This window comes from Rhineura floridana, chromosome 7, assembly GCF_030035675.1.
Source record: "Rhineura floridana isolate rRhiFlo1 chromosome 7, rRhiFlo1.hap2, whole genome shotgun sequence".
Taxonomy (NCBI): domain Eukaryota; kingdom Metazoa; phylum Chordata; class Lepidosauria; order Squamata; family Rhineuridae; genus Rhineura; species Rhineura floridana.
Window position 1 is genome coordinate 137,491,417 of NC_084486.1, and position 18,456 is coordinate 137,509,872.

At 40.6% G+C, this 18,456-nt stretch overlaps 1 protein-coding gene across 3 annotated transcripts in view; it reads left to right on the forward strand.

Moving 5' to 3' along the window:
* NAALADL2 (N-acetylated alpha-linked acidic dipeptidase like 2) overlaps positions 1 to 18,456 on the forward strand; it is an 847,134-nt gene that overhangs the window by 818,539 nt on the left and 10,139 nt on the right. The gene's annotated exons all lie outside the window — the stretch shown is intronic.

An 18,456-nucleotide genomic window follows, 5' to 3' on the forward strand; every position in this document is an offset into this window, starting at 1 on the left:
AGCATTTGCACTGACCTTTTAGAACAGAACTGGCTATTGGTTGTTTGGTTGGTTACTCAAAAGGCCACATTCACCCTCGGCCAAATCTCTGGCAGCTGCATGCTAGTGTTGAGCATAGCCAAAAGTAGGTGTGACCACCTGCACTCTCATACAGGTGCACACAAACATGCATACAGGCCCTGCTCCTTAGCTGATTCATGCAGCTCAGCTGTGGTGGAAGATTATCGCCTTCCTGCTCATCAAAGATTGATCTGATTTGTATCATCTCAGTGCGCTGGACTTGTTGAAGTTTATATCTCTCTGCCCCCCCCCAGAGGAAGGCAATGATAAACCACCTCTGAATATCTCTTACCACGAAAACCCTATGAACAGAGTATCCAAAATGCAACACGAGATAGTGCTGGAAGATGACACCCCCAGGTCAGAAGGCACTCACTGAGCTACTTGTTCTGGGGAAGAACAAAGGACAAGTATGAGTAGCGCTGTGACTAATGATGCAGCTGGGTCAAAGCCGAAAGGAAGCCCAGAGGCTGATGCGCACAGATGTGAAAGGAGAGTCCAGAGTTGTACGACGCACACAATAGGAACATGGAATGTGAGAATCATGAACCAGGGAAAGTTAGAAATTGTCAAGCAAGAAATGGAGCATATCAACATTACAATACTTGGCGTGAGTGAATTAAAATGGACTGGAGTGGGACATTTTCAATCAGGCAACTACAAAATATTTTATACAGGAAATGAGAAATTAAGAAGAAATGGGGTTGCTTTAATAGAAGTGATGTAGCAAAAGCAATTAAGAGCTACAACGCAAGGTCTGAGCGAGTTATATCAATGAGATTAAATGGGAAACCTATTAACATAACCATTATCCAAGTCTACGCTCCAACATGAAATGCAGAAGAAGAAGAATTGGAGAGATTTTATACAGAAGTACAGGAGGAAATTGATCACACACCAAAACAAGATATGATAATAATCATGGGGGACTGGAATGCAAAGGTAGGGAACAGAGAAGAACTAGGAATTGTGGGGAAATGGGGCTTAGGAGACAGAAATGAAGCAGGAGACTTATTGAATTCTGTGAAGCCAATAATTTGTTTCTTGCGAACACATTTTTTGAGCCACCAAAAAGACGACTGTACATGTGGACATCACCAGATGGTCAATATAGGAATCAAATTGATTATATAATTGGAAACAGAAGATGGAGAAGTTCCATACTTTCTGCAAAAACAAGACCAGGAGCAGACTGCGGTACAGATCATGAACTGATCGTATCGAAAATCAGAGTAAAGCTAAAGAAGAACAACAAAGCATTCATAATGCCAAAATACAATTTAAATAACATCCCAGAAGAATATAAGGATCAAATAAGGAACAGATTTGAGGCTTTAAACTTAGTTGACAGAGAACCAGAAGAACTATGGACTGAAGTCAGGGACGTTATCAGAGAAGAATGCAAAAAGACAATAACTCTTGTTAAAAAGAAAGAAAGACATCAATGGATGACTGACAAAACTCTTAAAATGGTTAAAGAGAGAAGGAAAGCAAAAGCAAAAGGAGACAGGAACACGGTAAGAACCCTAAATGCAACTACACAACGACTAGTACATAGGCACAAAGAAAACTATTACAATAGTTATTGTATAGAAATAGAAAAGGACAACAAAATGGGAAGAACAAGAGCCCTATTCCAAAAGATTAGAGAAATGGAAGGGAAATTTAAACCACGAGTAGGGATGTTGAATAATCAACAGGGAACACGCTGACTGACCGAGATGAAATAAAAGGAAGATGGAAGCAATACACTGAAGAACTCTATAAAAGAGATGTAAGGATGACAGATTCATTCACGGAGGAATCATATGGTGAAGAACCAGAAATTTTAGATCGTGAGGTGAAAGCTGCTCTTAAAATTCTTGGAAGAAACAAATCACCAGGAATAGATGGCATACCAATAGAGTTGCTACAAGCTACTGACACTGAATCTGTCCACATTTTGACAGACATTTGTCAAGAAATATGGAAAACTAAACAATGGCCAACAGACTGGAAGCATTCAATATATATCCCACTTCGAAAGAAAGGGGATCCCAGAGAATGCAGTAATTACCGAACTATTGCCTTAATATCCTATGCAAGTAAAGTAATGCTCAAGATTCTACAACAAAGGCTCTTACCATATATGGAGCGAGAAATGCCAGTCATCCAAGCTGGATTTAGAAAGGGAAGAGGCACCAGAGATCATATTGCAAACATACGTTGGATAATGGAACAGAGCAAGGAATTTCAGAAGAAAATCACCCTGTGCTTTATAGACAACAGCAAAGCCTTTGACTGTGTAGATCATGAAAAACTGTGGAATGCTCTAAAAGAAATGGGGGGTGCCACAACATCTGATTGTCTTGATGCGCAACCTATACTCTGGACAAGAGGCTACTGTAAGGACAGAATATGGAGAAACCAGTTGGTTCCCCATCGGAAAGGGTGTGAGACAGGGGTGTATTTTATCACCCTATTTGTTTAATCTGTATGCAGAACAAATCATATGGAAAGTGGGATTGGACCAAGATGAAGGTGTGAAAATTGGAGGGAGAAACATGAATAATTTAAGATATGCAGACGATACCATACTCTTAGCAGAAACCAGTAATGATTTGAAACGAATGCTGATGAAAGTTACAGAGGAAAGCACAAAAGCAGGACTACAGCTGAACGTCAAAAAGACTAAAGTAATGACAACAGAAGATTTATGTAACTTTAAAGTTGACAATGAGGACATTGAACTTGTCAAGGATTATCAATACCTTGGCACAGTCATTAACCAAAATGGAGACAATAGTCAAGAAATCAGAAGAAGGCTAGGACTGGGAACGGCAGCTGTGAGAGAAAAAGAAAAGGTCCTCAAATGCAAAGATGTATCACTGAACACAAAAGTCAGGATCATTCAGACCATGATATTCCCAATCTCTGTGTATGGCTGTGAAAGTTGGACAGTGAAAAAGTGGATAAGAAAATAATCAACTCATTTGAAATGTGGTGCTGGAGGAGAGCTTTGCGCATACCATGGACTGAGAAAAAGACAAATAATTGGGTGTTAGAAGAAATTAAACCAGAACTGTCACTAGAAGCTAAAATGATGAAACTGAGGTTATCATACTTTGAACACATCATGAGAAGACGAGTCACTAGAAAAGACAATAATGCTTGGAAAAAACAGCAGGGAGTAGAAAAAGAGGAAGGCCAAACAAGAGATGGATTGATTCCATAAAAGAAGCCACAGACCTGAACTTACAAGATCTGAACAGGGTGGTTCATGACAGATGCTCTTGGAGGTCGCTGATTCATAGGTTGCCATAAGACGTAATCGACTTGAAGGCACATAACAACAACAACAGCCCCCCACACACACCATGTCTACTTAATATTGTTACTTTCAAAATCAAGGGTTTTCAGGAGCCAGAAAAAGTTACTTAGTGTGTATGTGTATGGTATCAGACCCCCATGCCAGGGGTGAGCCATCCCTGCTTTAAATCAGATGGATAATTCACAACCCTCTAGATGTACTGAGTTACAACACCCATCATTCCTGACCATTGGCCATGCTGGATGGAGCTGATGGGAGTTGGAGTCCAACTATATCCAGAGGGCTCCAGATTAGCCACACCTGCTTTACTACAAATGAAGCAAGCAACAAATCATCATAGGAAGCAGCCTTGTACTGAGTCAGACTATTGGTCCATCTAGCTCAGTGTGATGTACTCTGATTCACAGTGGCTCTCAAGGGATTCAGACGGGGGATATCCTAGCCCTAGCTGGAGATGCCAGGGATTGAACCTGGGGCCTTCTGCATGCAAGGCAGGTGCTCTCCCACTGAGCTGTGGCCTTCAGTGGCTTATCTTGCCCATTTCTTCCGTGGCCCTTTCATCTGTTTTTTTTTTACACCTGCTCTGTAGCACACCTGAAGTCCTGCTTGCTACAATAGACAGGATAGAGAAGCAGATGAAAGGGCTGGGGACAGGCTGGAGAAGCCAACGCCACTTCATTTCCCAGAATGAAGCAAACTGTTTTCAAGGGACCGAAGAAAGCTCCAGATTTCACCCTGGCAACCAAAAAGGAGACTCTGCTGTTAAGCTTGGCCAACTGAACGTTCTAATGTCACTTTGTGAGCTGCTTCAATAGATTTACAGAGTATTTTTGTCCTGCTGATGGCTATGACAAGGCTCTCATTGATTTCAATGAGGTGAGGTGAGGTTCAAGTGCTTTAGTAGTACATAATCCCATTCAAATCAATACTATCTGCTCCAGTTTTCTGAGATTGCTTCTTGATAGCTCATGTTCTCAAATGTTCTCATAAGATGTGAGGTGTAAAATATGTGGCTGGGGCCTCGTTCCTTTATTAAGGGTTTCTTTCCCCCCCTTTCTCTACCCTTTGAAAGGCAGTGTTTAAAAAAGTAAAAGGGTAGGTTGTATAATTACACAGAAATGCTTTTCTGTTAGGCACAGAATTTGGCATGCTGCAGATCATGCTTCTGATTTTTAAATGATGTTTTAATAGGTCACAGTCAGGATTTAAAATAATTTTATAATATAAAAGCTACTTTCATTATAATAATAGCACTGAGCCACACTGCTCTGTAGACTACTAAACTGATGGAGGGGATGGGGATTTTGTGCAACACCAGTTGTGCAAAGGCTCTCTACTTACTGCTGATCCTGGTGGCAGTGGCAATCAGCTCTCTTGTGCTGCTTGTGCCCACAAGAGTCAGGGCAGGAAGCGTTTTGGCTTCACGCCTTGTCATGTATGGTTTTTGAAAGTAGTGGTTTGCACAATTTTTTAAAAAATTCTATAAGTCACTTTGAGACTGTTCTGTGGGAAAGCAACTCATCATTGTAATAAATTATAGGTGAAATGTCTTGGTTGAGGGCATCAGGTAGCCAAATCAGAGTGAGGGCAAAAAAGCACTGGGGGAAATGCCACCCAGGCATGCCACTGCCAGGATGATGATGATGATGATGATTAGGTTTATATGCTAACTAGATTTATAAAAAGAAGCCTATTTTAATGCCAAGATAGCCTTCTTTTTAAGAGGTGGCAGAAATGAAAAATGAAAAACATAAAAGTGCAGTAAGTAATGCCTATCTTAGCATTAATCATATTGGATTCTTTTTATAAATCTATTATGAAGCTTTCCTCTCACCAAGCCAAGACAGAAATAGTTTGTGTACAGTACAATCCTGTGCAGGTTAACTCAGACATAATTCCCACAGAGCTGGGTGAGCCTCACTCTCAAGTAAGCGTGTATAGGTTTGCAACTACAAGAATGTCCACCTCAGCATTATTTTATTGATAACATGTTAATGTTACTCTGTGTGAAATAATCCCTGTGCATTCAACAACACCAGCTATGTTGTGAATAGGGTTGCCAGGTTCGTGGCCTGAGACTGATCCTGTATCTTTAGGAGAAGAGAAAGTCAGCCAAGTACAGGTGTTCTTGCAACGCTGTAATGGGAAAAACCACAAGGTGGAATTCTCCCTTCCCCCTGTGCAACTTTTAAAGATACAGAAGACCTCTTGGTTGCCAGGCCCAGCCTCAAAGAGGTCTTCTGTATGTTTAAAAGTTGTGCGGGGGGAAGGGAGAATTCCACCTTGTGGTTTTTCTCATTACAGTGTTGCAAGAACACCTGCACTTGGCTGACTTTCTCTTCTCCTAAAGATACAGGATCAGTCTCAGGCCACGAACCTGGCAACCCTAGTTGTGAAGCATCTGCTTGACCCACATGCAATGTGAGATAGTTGAGTCCAGCCACAGAGATACCATGGTCATCTGCTGGAACCCTGGATTTTGGTCACACAGCAACAGAATGGCTGAACACCTTATTTAGTCTTCCTTCTTAGTAATAACAATATTCCTTACTTCCTTGCATGTTATCAAATGCAAAGAACATGAGCAACAGCTATTAGTCTGCATTTCCTAAGAAAACACCATCCTATTTGTGCCATGTGTTACTGTTCAAATTATATTTAGTAAAAGGCTGGTTATACAGTTTTAATAACCTTGCATTTTTGGCACCTCGTTTGTTTTTTTGCTTAAAGTAAGCTAAGGAGCCAAAGAAAGAGAAAGAATTAATTTAATACAGGAACATATTTAACTTTTGGAGAAATGCAGCTAAAGTCATGGGAAGCAGCGCAGCATGTATCGCAATTGTACCAGGTTTTGACAAGCCACATTTCAATGTCAAGGGTTTGCCAATAGAATCTCATTGTAACTGGCAATTTATTGATTTTTTTTAATCATTAGATTGCAAATGTTTCGAAGTGGGGAAGCACGGAAACATTCATTTCCATGAGTAGTTTTATATTGGAATCTAAAACATAATTCTTTTTAAGTATGTCTAGTGAATTCTCACATTCACATAATTAAACTGAGCTATTTATGCATGTGAGCTGGTTAAGTTTTAGCTGTTTAGGGTTGTTTTTTATGACTCAATTGAAAATGTTCCCTTTGAATCACCTGAGCTGCTTCAGTATGGCCAAGTCCTATGCTTCTTCATAAATGTTTAAAATGTAAGGGCTGTAGCTCAGTTGTGAGAACATCTGTTTTGCATGCAGAAGGTCCCAAGTTTAATCCCTGGCATCTGCAGGTAGGTCTAGGAGAGACCCCTGCCTGAAACCCTGGAGAGCTGCTGTCAGCCAATGTAGACAATATTGAGCTTGATGGACCAATGGACTGATTCAGTATAAGGCAGCTTCCTATGTTCTGTAACAATGGACAACAGCTCTCTTTTCATCACACTGCATCCCTGAATCTGCTTAATGCTTTGGCATTTCAGGTAAAAGCAATATTCAGTCCGCAGTGCATTGAAATCAGACCAATTTGATTCAGAAGCTTTGTGACTCCTCCATTCAATATTATGGGAGAATAAAAAATGCCTATAACTTTTTTCTTTTGACACGATGAGATGAAATTTGCAGGCATAGTAGCCCCTCTGGAGTAGATAACATCTACCAAACTAAATAAGTCCAGGGATTTTTGTGTTGGGTACCTTTAAAATGATTGTCCCTCCAAAACCTTTTCTGCAGAATTTGATAAAATTTACAGGCTTGGTAGTTCATTTTCAGGGAATCACTACTGCCAGATTTCGGAAGGATAGCTCCATTGGTTTTCCTTCAAAGTCAACCTTTACATTTTGGGATGACAACAGAAGATTTATGTAACGTTAAAGTTGACAGTGAGGACACTGAACTTGTCAAGGATTATCAATACCTTGGCACAGTCATTAACCAAAATGGAGACAATAGTCAAGAAATCAGAAGAAGGCTAGGACTGGGAATGGCAGCTGTGAGAGAAAAAGAAAAGGTCCTCAAATGCAAAGATGTATCACTGAACACAAAAGTCAGGATCATTCAGACCATGATATTCCCAATCTCTGTGTATGGCTGTGAAAGTTGGACAGTGAAAAAGGCAGAGAAGAGAAAAATCAACTCATGTGAAATGTGGTGCTGTAGGAGAGCTTTGTGCATTCCCTGGACTGTGAAAAAGACAAATGATTGGGTGTTAGAACAAATTAAACCAGAACTATTACTAGAAGCTAAAATGATGAAACTGAGGTTATCATACTTTGGACACATCTTGAGAAGACCTGATTCACTAGAAAAGACAATAATGCTGGGAAAAGCAGAAGGAAGTAGAAAAAGAGGAAGGCCAAACAAGAGATGGATTGATTCCATAAAGGAAGCCACAGACCTGAACGTACAAGATCTGAACAGGGTGGTTCATGACAGATGCTCTTGGAGCTCGCTGATCCATAGGGTTGCCATAAGTCGTAATCGACTTGAAGGCACATAACAACAACAACAACAACAAATTTGTATGTGGGGCGGAATTTGTATGAAGGTAGCATACACTAGGGAGCTGTCTCTAGGTAAGACACCTGCCAAAATTACAGACAAATTAGTCCAGGGTTTTTTGTGCTTGATGCCTTTACATTTGATTTGTGGTGGAAGAACTAAAAGGGATTTGCTTCACTTCTGACATTTTTTTCACCTACTCCATACTCTTTAATTTGGAGATGGTGGGTTTAATTGGACTAATTGATTCCTAGTTTGGCCACAAAGAGCAGGGTGTTTGAGAATGGAGAGAAAACAGAATAGGCCTTGGCAAGTACCCTCAGGCACTATAGGAGCATGGGGACAGGTGCATAGGAAGCTCCCTTGCACTGAGTCAGACCATTGGTCATCTCACTTAGTTTAGCCTACACTGAGTGGCAGTGGCTTTCCAGGGCTCCAGGCAGGGGTCTCTCTCAGCCCTACCTGAAGATGCCCAGGATTAAACCTGGGACATTTCTGCATGCAAGGCAGATGCTGTACCCATTTTATATATTTTAATGTTGTAATGTTTTAGTTATCTCAATACTGTTTAGTGTTATTATGTATCTGTATTTTATATCTAGTGATTTTTGTTGATTTATTGTATTATTGTATGTTGTACACCGCCCAGGGAGCCATTGGCTATGGGCGGTTTATAAATGAAATTAAATAAATAAATACCCACTGAGCTACAGTCCTTCACTACTGTGGTAAAGGGAGATTGCCTAACCTACCCCCTCACTTCCAGCAGACTCAAAGGAGTGGGGAGGCTTCACCCTTCTGAATGCTGAATAGCAGGGGAGGGGTGGCGCAGTTAGGCGCTGCCTCTACTCACCTTTTTGTGAGCATGTAAGGAAGTGCATGCACAGATTAGCCAGTCTTCCGATCTGGTGCCTGGAGCCTGGGTGTGGGTGCCCATAGTGGAGGCACAGGGATCTGTTCCATTACCTACCCGATGTAAGGATGCTAACAGGGATTAAACTAGTCAATCTTCCTTTATATCCTCCTTTACGTAGAGTGGAGTCAATGAGAATTCCACCTGACTAACAGAGAGTCCATATTTTTATTGATACATTTCTTTGCTACATCTATCATGTCTCTGAAGTTAACATTCTTAAATTCTTGTCTGAGCAGCTTTCAGTTTTTTTGAAACTTTGCTCTATGTCTGTATCTTTTGTTCAGAATCCAGAGTGAGATGTTACCTTTTATTTTTATGTCAGTTAATGCTTCTATAGAAGTCCCTTTCCTTGGTTCCTGATCTGAACGAGTGAGGGTACTGGGGAAAGGGGATCTAAGACAAATATAAACAAGATCCTGATTTTGGGGGCTCCAGATCTGTAACCCTATGTGTCCTATACAACACATGGGACTAAATGATGCAGCAGCTCCCATGCAGCAAAAATAGACTTTGAATTGGGCCTTTCATTTCTCATTGCTGCTGAACTATATGCATTTTACACTCAATTTAAATGATTTAAAACATAAGAACTGGCTGTGTGAAAGATCCACCTAGCGCTCCATTCCATTTCCACCAACAGCCAACCAGATACTCTGAAACCACATGATCAGGAAATGAATGATGTACATTCCCAGTATCTGCTAGTTACAGGTATATTCTGTGCCTGGATATTCAGGGCATAAACAATTGCTTTAGTGGTGGTGTTCAAGATTAAGGCCATGCAGAAGCAGGTGGTGCCACCTCCATTGGAAAAATGGTTGACCACTCTTAACACTGATGGTGAAAAGGAAGAGGGTGTCTGTCATGATGCCTGCATTCTGGCAATCAGTGCTGATCATCTGGTTGGCTTCTACACCCCATTTACAACACTGGATGTTGGTTGCTCTCCACTGTCACCACTTAGGCAAACAGAACAGCATCTCAAAGAGTGATCCTTTCCTGGTGGGTGTTTCCTTCCTGGTGCAGATTGCTTTTGATGGACCAGAGCACAAAGGCTGCTTTCACACATGGGGCTAATAGCGCTAGTTTAATGGATTAAAAAGGTAGCACTTCATTCCAGATTTCAAAAATCCCTTTCACACTGCAGTACCTGTTATACTGGCATTTTGCGAAACAGTCTTTCACACAGGTCTTCACCTACCGGTTTGAGGCCTGTTCTTTTGGTGCATGGGGGGGTTTGAAGGAGGAGTGATCGCGATCAGCTGAGAGGCGGGCCAGCACAGCAGCAGAGGCTCTGGTTAAGCAGCAGCAGCATAGGCTGCTCTCCAGGAGCAGCTGGGATTGGCTGGGAGGCGCAGCGGTGGCAGTTGGTAAGGGCGGGAACACACTGCATGCTGGGATGGCTGTCACGTGAGCAGCGGCAGTAGCACAAAACTCCCGCAATCTTCCCTGTCCCGGCCTTGCTATCAGAATTGTTCAGGTATCATTTATTGTGGAATTTAGTGCTAAACTTCCACTACATTCCACCAGAATTCCAGAGCTACCTGTTATGTCGTGTGAAAGCTCAAATTTTATGCGCAAATTAACAGGAAATTAATCATCAGAATAACAGAATAAAGTGCAGTGTGAAAGCACCCAAGTGCACCTAAACACACTGGCCCCATCCAGGGAAATAGCAAATACATCCCTGCTGCTATTTCACAAAGCTTCTTCATTAGATATGGGAGATGAATTTATTTAGCCTGCTTTTTTCAGCAGACCAAACAAATCTGAGGCTCCTGAACTTGCTGGCAGAGTTGAATGCAACTTCCAATCAAATTGCACACTTCCCTTGGATTTTGCAATGCAGTACACAAAAAGTGTGTATTCTATGTGAAAAAATGCACACAAAACAGGACACAAGAGCATAAAACAGGACAGGATGGAACAGATACATGGCTGAGTGTTAGTGAGACCAAATGGGGACATAATTAGTTGCTCAGCCCATCCCCACTCCCCACATTCTGAATCCAACACCCAGTTTACTCCTATATGTGAATCCAGGACCTGTTTCTCTCACGTTCCTTTCTTAAAGGAGGAGCACGCCAACTGCAGTATACACCACTGCTGCCTCAGCTTAACCTCTGAAATAATTCAATATAATTATCAAAAAATGAAATTAGTTCTTGCGTTATGGATTATTATAGTTTAGGCCATTCGCAAAGGCTTGGCATTAACTTGTGTGATTTATTTAAGATGGGATATAATACAGGTTATTCTCTGGCTGGTATGGGTTCTATTCCATTCCCATTTTAGCTAATGAAAAACAATGTTTGAATAGAGAGCCATTATTTCTATTACCAAACTAGCACATTTTTTAGTCACAGAAATGGCTCATAAAGACTGTAGATCTTTTTCTTTGTCTTTGAATAATTTTCCTTTTGTATGTACCTTTGCCTTAGTTTATTAAGGCTGATTTGTCAGCTCTTTGAAGAGGCTTTATCTCCTTCAAAATTGCCGTCTGCAGTTATTAATTACTTTTCCCAGTTTGGTGCTGTACTTTTCAGGTTGCTATGATGTGTCATTGCGATGGGCCCATTAAGGATGAGTGATGTGTGTAGTAATTTCATTAGTGTCATCAATAATGCATTGCACTTTCCTTTCAAGAATAGCTTTGTGCTGTGTGCAGGTTGCAGTGACTCTGTGTATTGTATTTATGTGATCAAAATAGACAAGGTTGAAGGGAAGTATTTTTGAAATGATTAAGCAAAGGGGCTGAAGTGATGTCATCTTAAGTATGTAAATACCAGTGAATTATAGTCAACCCTATATGTGATATTCTTTGGGAAGGGCATCCCCACTGTGGTCAAAGAGGACTATGGGTTTCTGGTGACCCAAATTCTTCTACCATCTTCTCCTGAGCCACCCTGAAAATGGCAGCTAGTTATATTTCCCCCCTTTGTTTTGCTAGGAGTATTTCCCCCTGACTCTGCTACTACTCCCATCTAGCAGAAAACCTTGCCGAGCTCTGGAACTCTGAAGTTCCAATGGCTCCAAGAAGAAAGGAATAGACCCATAGATCACTGGCAAAGCAGAGCATTTACATGCAGACGGACGTAGGTTTGGTTCCTGATATATCCAGTTAAAAGGAACATAAGACAGCAAGATGAGTGAGTGATCTTTGCCTGAGTCCTTGGAGAGCCATGGCTATTTGGAGCAGAAAGTGCTGGACTAGATGAACTAATTATTCATTAGAAGGCAGCTTGATTATTCCCATGCTCTAAATTCATGTCATCTGTCCCTGGAAAGGAACTCAGTTTCTCAATCTTTCTTGTGCCTGTTAGTTTTGCCTTTGTCAGAATTCTTTATGGTGCAGCCTTCCTTCTGGGTACTTGTATAACACAGACATAACTAGAAACGAAAGTTGAGCCTATCTTTGGTAATGCCAATAAATTCTCCCACATTTTCAATGATTTGCTGGCATTCCTTGTGAAAATGTTTGTTTATTCATTTTCAATTGCCCTAATTTGCCTTAAGTGGCATCATCATGTAACCGTATCTGATTGATATCTGATACATAACATTGTGACATCAATGGAACTGAATCAGATAAAAACAGTGTATATTTGCAGAGAGTATTTGCACCAATTTCTATCCTTCCAAATATGTGGTTTCTACCTAAATGCTAAACTGAAGAATATTCTGCATAACTCTAACACAGAGGTGGGGAACCCTAGGCCTGAGGAATGAGTATGGCCCTCCAAGCCTCTCTATCCAGCCCTCAGGACTATCCCCAGGGTGCACACCCTCCCCAGCCAAACATTCTACTGGGTCTGTTTCACACTATTCATGAGTGTTTATGCCTGGCTGGAATATATTCTTGAATTCTGATAATGCCCCTTGATTGACTGGAGGAAGGACGCAGAGGTGTGAGAGAGCGAATGTGTAGAAACTAATGTACTGTACCAAGGTAAAATTTGCATTCATTGCTGCATCCACCACTGGCACATGGTCCCTGAAAGGTTGCCCAGAAGGGAATATATCCCTCAGGATGAAAAAGGTTCCCCACTCTTTGTGGTGTTGGAAACAGCATGATGACAACATTGTTGTGTTGCCATCATGCTGTTTCCAACACAGCAATAATGAAGGCTTCAAGTGGTTTGAGGGTGCAGGCAAATCCCTGATGGAAGTTTTGGAGCTTGTTGGTACTTGGTTGTTCATTGATACATTGTATTTAGTTGCTCATAAAGCAAAATATTTACCCTGGTGCCTGGTTGGCCATTCTTGCCGAAAGAATTCTGAAGACAGCAGACCATTGGCCAGACCTTTTATTGTTGCTCTTTATGTTTTCCATTGTCATCCTGCAATGATGTGTTTATGCCCAAACACAGTTCAGAGGCAGCAAAGATTTTAAAATTTATTTATTTTCATTAAATGTATTAGCCTCTTTTCATCATAAAAATGAGCCCAAAGTGACATACAATAAAGAGATTAAAACCAATATAAAACTAACACAACTAAAAAGTAAAAAAGCAACAACACAATACAGGGATATGATGGTGGAACAATCCCCCCGCCCCGAAAAAAGAGGTTACAATGTCCAAAGACCTCCAAAAATTAAGAGCTGAATGCCTGGGAGAAGAGGAATGTCTTTGCCTGGCACCTAATTATAATGATGGCGCAAGGTATGCATCTCTGGAGAGAGCATTCCATAAGCAGGGGGCCACCACTGAGAAGGCCTGTTCTTGTGTCACCACCCTCCATATCTCAGAGACGACACACAAAGAAACGCCTCAGGCTGTTACTGTTCTGCAGGCTTTAGTGCCTTTGGTGGGTGGTAGTGGTGGTAAGTTATGTTCTTTATACAAAGAAGGCTCTATACAGGAAGCAATTCAAAGTGCACTTTTTAAGTTGCCATTTATCCTGTCACTTTTAAAAAACCAATCTCTCTCTTCGGCTAGTAATTAGATGGCTGTGATATTAATCTGCAGAAAATACTCTGTTACTCTTCTGTGTGACTATCACTGGCAGTTTTATTACTAATTTGGAGTTGCCACTGGGCCTGTCATGTAATTAAGTTACTAATGGAGTGTCTTGGCTGAGCTGCTTTTTTTCATTTCCCCCCCTCCCCGCATTCTTTTATGAAATCCTTTGTATGTGTTGAATGATAAAGTCCTATTTACAATCACTCACCAACCTTTTTATTATTATTACTTTCCAACATCTCACACTTTAGTTTACAATCAAAGGTTCCCCTAGGTGAGATTTATGTTATTTACATACTTCTCTAATTAGGATCATGATTATACCTGCTTTAAGATAACATTTATTACCTGCTCCAACAGACCCACCAAAGCCTAGTGGAGACCCACTGAGAAGGGTTTTTTTAAATTATATTTTTAATCCTGCTGTGCTTACAACAAGAAATGTATAATAGTTTTGCTTCAAAGTGTAATAGCCAAATTGGCCAAGTGGGAGCCCTTTCCTATTCTCCATCTTCTTGCTGCTTTCTCATCCTCTAAGAGAGTGTTTTTCAACTGAACGTGTTTTTCTATCTCTATGGTCCAGGCTGCCTTTATTTGGAGCACCCAGGATTTCCTTCAGAAATAGTTGCACTATTGCACAGGGACTGGCAAGGCTGCACAGCTGCCAACCAAAAAGAGAGGGTTCCTAGTGCAACCACAAAATACATAGAAAAAGTCACTACCCAAATTTGCCAAGGAAAATGAAAAGCACTGTGGCATGCAGCTGAAATGAAAACTAGCAACACAATAAAAAGAAGCACAATAAATAACAGAACAGATAAACAATATGTTTATTTCACTAGAGACCCAAAACATGGGACCTGAAACAACAATATGTAACAATGCAAAATGCTGCCACAGTGAATATAGTAACATGAAAAAAGATTCAATGATGACAGGCAATGGAAAATGACACAATAATACAAAGATGACAGTTATTCTGGATTGTTAAACTGTTTCAGTGCTTCTTCAGACATTCATAATACTCAAATTTCAGCAGCCAGCCTCAAGTCTCCCACAAATATCTGTTAAAAATGTGAGAAATGTTACCCACATATAAGTCTATGAATAGTAAAAGTATTCAAACAGCAACATATTCAAAGTGAAAGTACATAAATACCTCCACTGAAGAAAATACAATGTATATAAATTGCCAATACTGTAGCTCAGCCACTGTCTTCTTGTGGGGGGTGATATACCCTACAATTACATAAATCATTAAATATTATAAAGAAGCCAATCAATAAAACAGCCAATTGTATGTGTGATGAAGCATCTAACCATTTACATACCTCATGTGAGAAAATAGCCACTTCCAATCGGGAGAGAAACAAACTCTGCTTCTAACCAAGCTGAGATCTCAGCTGTAATTATGGTATAATCAAGGTCAGCTACTGGCAACAGGTAGAGACCAGGTAAATGGTACTGGTGTAGACGACTGTAACAGGAACCCAACTGAATGTATGTGAGGGGAAACAGCCACAATACGCTGGTCCAGCTGCAATGTTGAACAACGATAAGAACATAAGACATTGCAACAACTTGAAAAATGAAATTTACCAAAAAGAATTATTTTAGCAGTATGATATGAAAATTTTAAAATATTGTAACAATATACATATGGTATAATAATTTAAAGGATGAAATACTGGCAAGTACACAAATTACAGAAATACAGACAGATCCAAGCGATCATTGAGACCCCCAGGAAATATAGATTTTAATTTGAATATCCAGAAGGCCTCTCATTTAAGTAAGATGAGTGGATGAAACCCTTTTCTAGGGAGAAGGTTGCACCCGTTCCAAAACCAAAAATCTTAACTCTTCAGGTGAATGTTGATATTGATGAAAATGCATAGTAAGCAGAGCTTCCAAACAGTTAGTATGTATTTTGCTTTTATGTTCAGTGATCCTGGATTTTAAAGGTCTGGATGTCTGTCCAACATAAATCTTGGCACATGGGCACATAATATAGATGGCATGATATGAATTGCCGTTAGTAAAAGATCTAAGGACATAGGTCTGATTGTCAATAGGATTAGTGAATTGCTTCACTTGAAGACTTTGACAGCAACATGAGCAATGTCCACAGGGAAAATGGCCAGTAGTGTCACAGGAAAGAGAAATTCTGGGAAGATAATCAAAATGAACAAGTCTATCAGCCAGGTGTGATGTTCGCCTGAACCCTATGACAGGAGCAGTGCTGCAAGTCGCACAGCTAGCATCTAGCAATACATTTTCTTGCTATTCAGGAGGAAAGTCTCACATGTTTCAAGTTGTTCAGGGGTGGGGAACATTTTTGGCCCAGCAAGCCGGATCAGTATCTGTCCCCATTTCCATGGGCTAACTTTAAAAAGTGGGCGATACATCCCCCCATCAGTCACCTGACATCAGATTATTGACAGGTGGGTTGTCCTGCCCACCTGTCCAAGTCCCTTGTGCAGCACTTCCCAAGTGTCTGACAGCCAGCTTGTTGTTGTGAACATGGGAACTGCAGGACAAGCAGCTGTGCCAGCACTATGCTCAGCAAAGTGCTGGCAAAGCTGCTTTCTGCAGGAATCAGCTGTGCAGTCAAATGCCCCATAGAGAACTCAGTTGCACAACAGATCCAGCAAGGGTGTACTCATCACCCATCAGCTGATGGGCAGCGAGTTCAACCCCGCTTGCTGCAGGGATCGGCTGAGTGATTGCTTTTCCCATGGGGAACTTAGTCCTGCTCCCCCACCTGATGTCAGATATGATGCCAATTGTAGGACAGTGGGCATGGCTTAGGGAAAACATTCTCATGGGCCAAATTGGGACTATTTCCACACTAAACATGGCCCATGAGCCAGAGGTTTCCTACCTTTTTGTTGTTGTTGTTGTTGGCCTATAACTCCCATCATATATATAGGTTTTTTCAGAGCTTGGAAAAGTTACTTTTTTGAACTACAACTCCCATCAGCCCAATCCAGTGGCCATGCTGGCTGGCACTGATGGGAGTTGTAATTTATAAAAGTAACTTTTCCAAGCTCTGGTTTTTTTATGCACAAGTTAAGAAAACAAATACAAAAACAAGAAAGAAAGAAAGAAAGAAAGAAAGAAAGAAAGAAAGAAAGAAAGAAAGAAAGAAAGAAAGAAAGAAAGAAAGAACATCAATCAAATGTTTATACAATATACAATTCTGTCCCATAGATATATAATCAGAAATAGTCTACATTGCATTTTATTGATGTATTACAAATTTCCGAGGATATAGCAGGCAGTTGCTGAAGAAGATCCACACTGGTGGCATATATAATATTTCCACCAACTAACATGGGAAACATCTGAAGTTTCAACTCCCTATAGAGATTGGAAATTATTAGTATTTTGTTTCCTAAAATGGCAATATTCCACACAGTTTTGTTCCAAATTGCAATGTTCAAACTATGCTGTGTTTTCCATCAACTCTCATCATTTCTAGCCATTGGCTAAGCTGGCTAGGGATGATTGGAAATGTAGGCCAATATAACAGTTGATTCCTTATGGTACCATCTCATGTGGCTGCAATAAGCATCTTGGGCTACAATGCACACACGCACACACACACAGCCAAGTAGGGCTTCACAGAGAACTAGTTCCATGTGGGATAAGTCTGCATGTTTTGTCATCATGAGTTATTTTAGAATTGAAATGATAACTCCCTCTTTGGAAGGTTTAAAGATTTGGGGCTTTACAAATTAACAGAGAACATGATAGAGATGTATAAAGTTATGCATGGTATGAACAAAGTACATAGGGAGAAGTTGTTCTCTCATAATACTAGAACTCGGGGACATCAAATGAAGTTGAATGTCAGAAGATTGAGGACAGACAGAAGAAAGTACTTTTGCCCAGCACGTAGTTAAAATATGGAATTTGTTCCCACATGATGTAGTGATGACCACCAACTTGGGTGGTGCTGAAAGAGGATGAGACAAATTCATGGCCAACAGCGGCTGCAAGTGATGATGGCTATGTTCTGTCTCCACTGTCAGAGCAGTATGCCATTACAAACCAGTTGCTGGGAACCACAAGTGTAGAGAATACTGTTGCACTCAGTTCCTGCTTTCCATAGGCAACTGGTTGATCACTGGAAGAACAAAATGCTGGACTAGATGAGCCTTTGGCTTGATCTAGCATGTTCTTTGCATGTTCTTAGGCGAATAAAAAGATACTGAATGCTTTATCAAGTGTTGCAACAGCTAAAGTACTACTTCTGGTCTCTCAATTATTCTGAGTGTTCTCTATGAAAACCCTTTATTGTAGTGTTTCAGCGTGGATACATGACCAAATATTTCTGCTTTTCATTTTTTGTGAGCAATCTTCTCAACAGATATCACTTATCCACAATCCAAGATGGGGGGGGGAATACCACAACCTATTGCACAATCTCCTGCTGGGAGGAAGGACAGGATATAAATCAAATACTAAATTAATTAAATAAATAAATAAAAATGATATACATATTAGCTTGGCACCATGTGAAATAGCTAGCTGATGAGGTGTTCTAATTGCTCTGTTGAGCAATTGCCCTCTATTCACAAAGAGAACGGTTGGCTGTCTGCATGGGGAATAGTGATGAGCTACAAAACAAGCACAAGGTGAAATAGCAACCTGCTGATCTATTTGAAGGTGGAACTCTGTTGAGTAAAATCTTGGTACTGTACAATAGCCAGCTC